Raw genomic sequence first — 6960 nt, 5'->3', positions numbered from 1 at the left:
AGACACTCAGATGGAGCTGTACAAAGCTAAGGTTGATAAGCTGCACTTGGCCCATCAACTCAGGGAAGTGCAAGGAGAAGATGCTAGCAGAGCAAAGGGGAAGAAAAAATCATATGAGGAGATGGAATCTCTGATGGATGCAGAGCATAGGGAATGTCTGAGACTGCAGAGAGCAGAAGTCAACTACCAAAAGAAGATCAGAGACTTGGAGAAGCAACTCAAGGATAAAGACAGACAGTTGAAGAAGGAGATGGAGTTGAGACAGACATCAGAGGAGTATCTTGGAGGAGAAGTCTTGGGGCTTAGAAGACAATTGAAGGAGAAGATCACTCCTTTACCAGATTGCTCAGAATGCTCACTGTTGATAGACCAGTGTCATTACCTGAAGACCCTCATTCCGGAAGACCGTCTGCCGTAGACTTTTCTTTGTTTGTTTCTTATTGAGAATCACCTCCAGGCTTGTTGGATGGGATTCTTTTTCTTTGTACTCTGTTTTCGAATACTCAGTTGTATGACTCTTTTACCCTTATGTATGTATAAGGATGTCAGATTTTCTCTGTTGCTCTTTTCCCCTGTATCTATCTACTTATCTTGTTGCTGCAGGTTGCCATCTTTTAAGGATGGGTCAGGCTCTTTGAATGCCTGAGAAATGAGCATATCATGTGCATCATACACATCATTAACATCATACTCATATCATTTGCATAACAGGTGTTCTTGTGCCGTCTTCTTACTGTGGGTTCCTGTGTTGAGGCAGGATAGCTGATCAAAGACCGCACCACTACTCAACGAGGCTCAACCATCAACGCAGTATGAACCAAGTTCAGACTGAGTTGGCCGAGATGAGGGCAAACATGGCCCAGTTCATGAACATGATGCAAGGGGTCGTTCAGGGGCAAGAGGAGCTGCGTGCCTTAGCCCAGAGACAGGAAGTTGTGATTCCAACATCCAACCGTGCTTCGCCTGTTGCTGCACCCGCTCATGAGACTATCAATGTTGCTGCTCCCACTAACGACTATGCCGTCGGGGATGAACTTGAGGGTATAAGAATCAATGGACAGCCTCTTGCTGCAGAGGTCAATGTCAGAGCTACCCGGGCTCCGATTCGTCATCCAGCTCCGTTTGTCAACCAACAAGAGGACACGTTTACCCTCCTCAGTGAGGACTATGACGTTGTGAAAACTGAAGAGAGGGACAAAAAAGTGGATGCCCTCGCTGAGAAAATCCGAGCCTTGGAATGCCAGAACTCCCTTGGGTTTGATGTGACCGACATGGGTCTGGTGGAAGGGTTGAAGATCCCGTACAAATTCAAAGCGCCCTCTTTCGACAAGTACAACGGTACCTCCTGTCCTCGCACCCATGTGCAAGCTTACTTCAGGAAGATCTCTTCCTACACTGACGATGAGAAAATGTGGATGTACTTTTTCCAAGATAGTCTATCTGGGGCATCTTTGGACTGGTACATGGATCTGAAGCGAGAATCAGTCAGAAGCTGGAAAGATTTGGGTGAGGCCTTCCTAAGGCAATACAAGCATAATATGGACATGGCGCCGAGCCGAACTCAGTTACAGAGCTTGTATCAGAAAGACAAGGAGAGTTTCAAAGAGTACGCTCAGAGATGGCGTGAGCTAGCCGCCAGAGTGCAACCTCCTATGCTGGAGAGAGAGCTGACTGACATGTTCATTGGAACCTTGCAAGGTGTGTTCATGGATCGTTTGGGAAGTTGCCCGTTCAGTAGCTTTTCAGATGTTGTCGTCTGTGGAGAAAGAACTGAGAGCCTTATCAAAGCAGGAAGGATACAAGATCCTGGCTTTTCAAACTCTTCCAACTCTAAGAAGCTATACTCTGGGGCACCCAAAAGGGGAGAGAATGAAACAAATGCTGTGCACCGTCGAAGGAGTGCAAATAGAGGACCATATCGGCAAGTTGCTGCTGTGACTATTCCAGCAACTCAAACTCAACAACAGCCGAGAAGACCAACTCAGCAGTATCAGACTCCACAACGTCATCCTCAGCAGCAGGCTTACCAGCCTCCCATTGACAATCAAGCTGGTACAAGTAATGAGAGGAAGAAGATCATTTTTGATCCAATCCCCATGTCCTACGCTGAACTGTATCCCACTCTGTTAGAGCGGAACTTGATCACTCCCAGAGACCCGCCGCCCATACCCGTCAACCCTCGGTGGTGGTATAGGCCTGAACAGCATTGTGTGTATCATTCGGGTGCTCCTGGTCATGACGTGGATAGTTGTTTCCAGCTGAAGATGAAGGTTCAAGACCTTGTGAGGTCAGGTATTCTGATCTTGGAGGACTTAGGTCCCAATGCTAATCAAGTTTGAAGATAACAAGTCCTGGGCTGGCACCGACTTTTCTTCAGAAGGGTTGTTCGGAAAGCAGAAGCTGCTGATGCAAGAAATACTGACAGTTGTCGTCCCCGATGGGATCTATCACAATTGGGTCACTGTGGGCTTTCCTACAGATGTTCATAAGTCTTTGTAATAATCACTTTGTTTAAAAACCCTTCTCCCATGCCAAAAGGAGAAGTGATGGCATTGTTGGCAACATTTTGTGCAATGATATTTTCATTCAAATAAATTCATGTTAAAACGTTTGTTTTCCATTTATTTTCCCTTTTCACTTTTGCATGAAATTGGTGATCACAAAAAACCTTAAAAAACAAGAATAAAAGCAATCTTTTCATCTGCATAACGATTGTCTTGTTTGATTTTCAAAGTGCTTTTTTATACTCAAAATCATTATGCAGGTTGTTTCTTAAACCCATTGAACATAGTGATCGGACGTCATCTCCCAATTTTGAATTCCCTGTATTCGAAGCGGACGAAGATGATGTTGAAGGGATTCCTGACGGTATTTCCTGACTTCTTGAGCAAGAAAAGAAGATCACTCAGCTGCATCTCGAGAATCAGCAGAACAGCCAACTAGGGCATTATCAAAAAAAAAAAAGAGAAGAAAAAGAAAAAAGAAAGAGGAGGGTGCAAGATCAAAACAAATCAAAAGAAAAAAAAAGGATCAAAAGAAAACAAAAGAAAGATAGCACCCTCAAAGTCCCAAGTTGGCTGATGCTGAATTCGATTAAAAAGAAGAGATCAACTGCCATGTGTCATGGTCAGTCATATCAGCAGAGAGTGAATAAGCATTCAACAAGAAGATCAAGCCTCGTGTGTTCCGAGGAACCTTGTGCTCAAGAAAGTCTTGTCTTTCGTGCCCGATTCCAGGGGCAAGTGAACCCCAAGCTATGGAAGTCCATGTGTTGTCAAGAGAGCCTTTTCAGGCAGTGCTCTAACACTTACTACGATGGATAAAGAAGTTCACTCGTTCTGTGAATTCTGATGCAGTCAAGAAATACTTCGCCTAAAATAAAAAAAAAACAAAACAGCTCGCTAAGTCGAACACCCCAAAGGGCGACTTAGGCAAAAAGGAGCGTCTCGGTGGATTGAAAACCCGAAAGGGCGATCCAGGCAAAAGTTAGAGACATTGAAAAAAAAAAAGAAGAGAATTTGCATCCCGCTAGATTGAACACCTCACGCTGGGGCAATCTAGGCAAAAATTAGGGATTTGGCAAGTAACTGCATCTTGACAAGACTGTGCTCTATATCTGTCATCCGTCAGGGATTCTCGATTCGTCGTCAACTGAAGCTCCGAATACATCGAAAATTCAGAATGGTAGAGGAAAGGTCATTATGTTCAATGTAGCCCTCTCCAATATATATCACCGATTTCAAACTTGTACAGATCTATGGAGTCTCGCCCTTTGCAGACTACCATTCCATCACATCTATTTGAGCTTTTACCCATTTATTTGCATTCTTATTTGTTTCAACTCAACAAACGTTTTGCATGTTTTAATTGATAAAGTATCATTGTTTTCGAAATAAACAAAAAATTTTTTACAAAATTGTTCTTAAACAAAGTGAACCGTCACAATAATGGAAGGATACTTAGGAGACCCGCAGTGCTCTCCCGAGGGTGGTATGATTACCAACAGGTAAGACAATGGATCGTATCTCGAGCATGACTGTATCTTTATCCTGCAGAACCTCGTATGGTCTCTCCTCAGTGAATCTGCCCGATGCAGTGTTGTTTGAAGTTGTTTATCTTCATGTTCCCGGCAGTACAACACTCTTCCTCCAAGACCCTATTAGCGCTATTGTGGGGCATCCCCAGTAGAGTGCTGTTTGAGCCCTATCGTGGGGCACCCCCAGCAAGTTTGCTGTTTCGGACATTATTGTGGGGCAACTCCCCTAGCAGAGCGTTTATTGAAGACTTCAACTTTCGCCTCTCCAGCAGGCCAGTTTTCCTCTCCACCAGCATGGGTGTTTTTCTTTGAAGATTCAGTACTCAGTGGATTGACATCCCAGTAATCCGACATTCTCTCAGATAGATCCCTCAGTGGAGTTGTTCGCACAAGGAGCTTTGTCAATGCTTTTCTATCCTCATCAGAGATCTGGTTGCTTCTGAGTACCTCTGATTTCCGGCACAAGTTGTTGTGGCGCGTACGCCTGTATGTTGAACTCTGTTCCCCGGTTGCGACCGACGATCCCTCCGGAAGCCTCTTGTGGCTCTTCCTCCCCTGCAGGATGATGACTTTGGTTTTCTCTCCGGACGGTTGATTCCCGGACCTGTGGTGCTGAACATGTCTGTTTGTCAGCATTCATCATACATTCATCATACATAATGCATACATGCATAATCATAGCATTCAGGTACTCATGTTGCAGCTGTTGCCGTATATCCGTTGATAGTTGCCTCCTGCTGTTTGGTAATACAGATCTCTCCAGTAGATTTTCCTTAAACAGATATGGGTGTGTCTGATCTCTCCATGTAGAGCCAACCCCTTAAGCAGAAAGTGTCTATCCTTTCCTGCCATTTCCCCACTGAGATACATCCTCGTGGATGACGGTTGTTTCCGTTCCCTCCCTACATGGGATGGGTTTTTCCCTATTGAGTTCTTTCCTCATTAGGATGAGTCTTGTTTCAGTCTGCCTTTTTGGATCGATCCTAAATTGGCTTTCTACTGTCTTTTGTACTTCCCTGGGGCATAAATGAATAGTTGCTCACTAACCGGCACTCATTCATCTTATCCTCAGCGGAATTTGTGGGCCTCTACCTACAAACCGGTAGTTGTAAGTCCTATCTTTGTGGTTTTCTACCCACTAGCTGGTAGTCGTAAAATCCCACGTTCTCCCCTTGTTGGAGTTAACCCTTTGTGCTCATCCCGATGATGACTGGTCACTCTTCTGTGGTTTTCTGCCTACAAACCGGTAGATGTAATCCCCTCTTTGTGGTATTAATGGTCTTGTCCCCTTTGGATACTGGCCCTGATCAAGCAGTATTGTCCCCATTGGGTCCTCACCTTTCTCTTGGATATTTGCTCCGAGTTAGCAACTTTATCCTCTTTTGATTGGTCATCTTTTGCATACCTAGCCTGGTACCCAGATGCCTTTCTTTTCGGTCGTTTATCCATCTAACAACCTACAACCCGGTTATGGATAATCTTCCGTGCGAGGTTATTATCTACGTTCTGACGGCTATAGATAATATATCTCATGCGCTCTTTGGTCAATCCTTCGATTGTTATCACCAGCAGAGTAAGATTCGTATTCCCTGCGGAATCAGATGTTCATCCTTTAACAAGTTTGCCTTTGCTCTCTTCAGGATGTTTTCGGTCGTTTATCCATCTAACAACCTACAACCCGGTTATGGATAATCTTCCATGCGAGGTTATTATCTACGTTCTGACGGCTATAGATGATATATCTCATGCGCTCTTTGGTCAATCTTTCGATTGTTATCACCAGCAGAGTAAGATTCGTATCTCTTGTGGAATCGAATGTCCATCCTTTAACAAGACTGCTTTTCTAGCCCTCTTCAGGATGTCGAGTGTCTCGGAACACAAACCAATTCACGCTTTGGCACTCAGGCCAATTTTGCCGGTTTTCAGACCGAAGAAGTTTCCGACGATCAGGTCGATGTACTTACGACGCTCAGGCATTGGTTATCCCTGTGTTGCCATTTATTTTGGTATCCAGGTCGACGTTTCTGTTTCGGTATTCAGGCCGATTTCTTTTCCGTTCCAGACGGATTGTTCTTTCAAGACTGTTTCCTTACCGATCCTGATAGGCATTCTTGTATTATTTCCAGTCGGTGCAAATTTCTACGGTTCTTTTGTATTCAATCCCTGTTTACCCTGAAAGTCTGACAGCCATTGCTATCATCCGTTCGGGTTCCCAGCTGATTGAATAGGGGCAGCTGTAGCACCTCAAATTTGCACCTATCATTGTACATATCATCTCATATTAGGTCATAGCATATCATGATCCATTGCATAACATTTGCATTGTCCTCAATTGCCTCAAGAGCAAGCAAGTCAGAAATTAGGTCAAACTGATCAGGAGATCAGTCAACCAGTCAAGCAAGGATGTTTCTCAAGGAATCAAAGCCCTAGGGTTTGTCCAACAAGTTCACATGCCTTGGGGGTCTTTTGAAGTGTTCAAGTCAAGGGTGAAAGGCTCAGAGGTCAGCAGTCAATGCACAGGCAGGCAGAGAACCCTAGACAGTCAACAATCATTCAAAACAGTGGATGGTGGCCATTCTTGTGGAATTTGGGCACCATGGTCAATAATCAAGAGTCCATATGTCTTGGGACATCATTTGAAGTCAAGGTCTCAAGGAATTAGGGTTTGGAATTCATCAGAAGTACACAGTCAAGTCCAAAACCCTAGAAAGTCAAAGTCGGTCAACTGTGGTTGATTCTTTGGATTTGATGGATAGAAATGGTTTGAAGAAGCTTATTCATGTCCTAATAGGTCTTATATGTCATGGCAACCTCATCATGGAAGAAAATCAAGTCAAACAGAAAATTTCCAGAAATAGCAAGTGGACCTGTAATTTCAACTGCCAAAAATGGAAACTTCTTGATCCTCAACTTGCATCATGATA

Source organism: Lathyrus oleraceus, chromosome 3 (assembly GCF_024323335.1).
Source record: "Lathyrus oleraceus cultivar Zhongwan6 chromosome 3, CAAS_Psat_ZW6_1.0, whole genome shotgun sequence".
In the NCBI taxonomy this organism is placed as follows: domain Eukaryota; kingdom Viridiplantae; phylum Streptophyta; class Magnoliopsida; order Fabales; family Fabaceae; genus Lathyrus; species Lathyrus oleraceus.
This window is presented reverse-complemented; position numbering follows the sequence as displayed.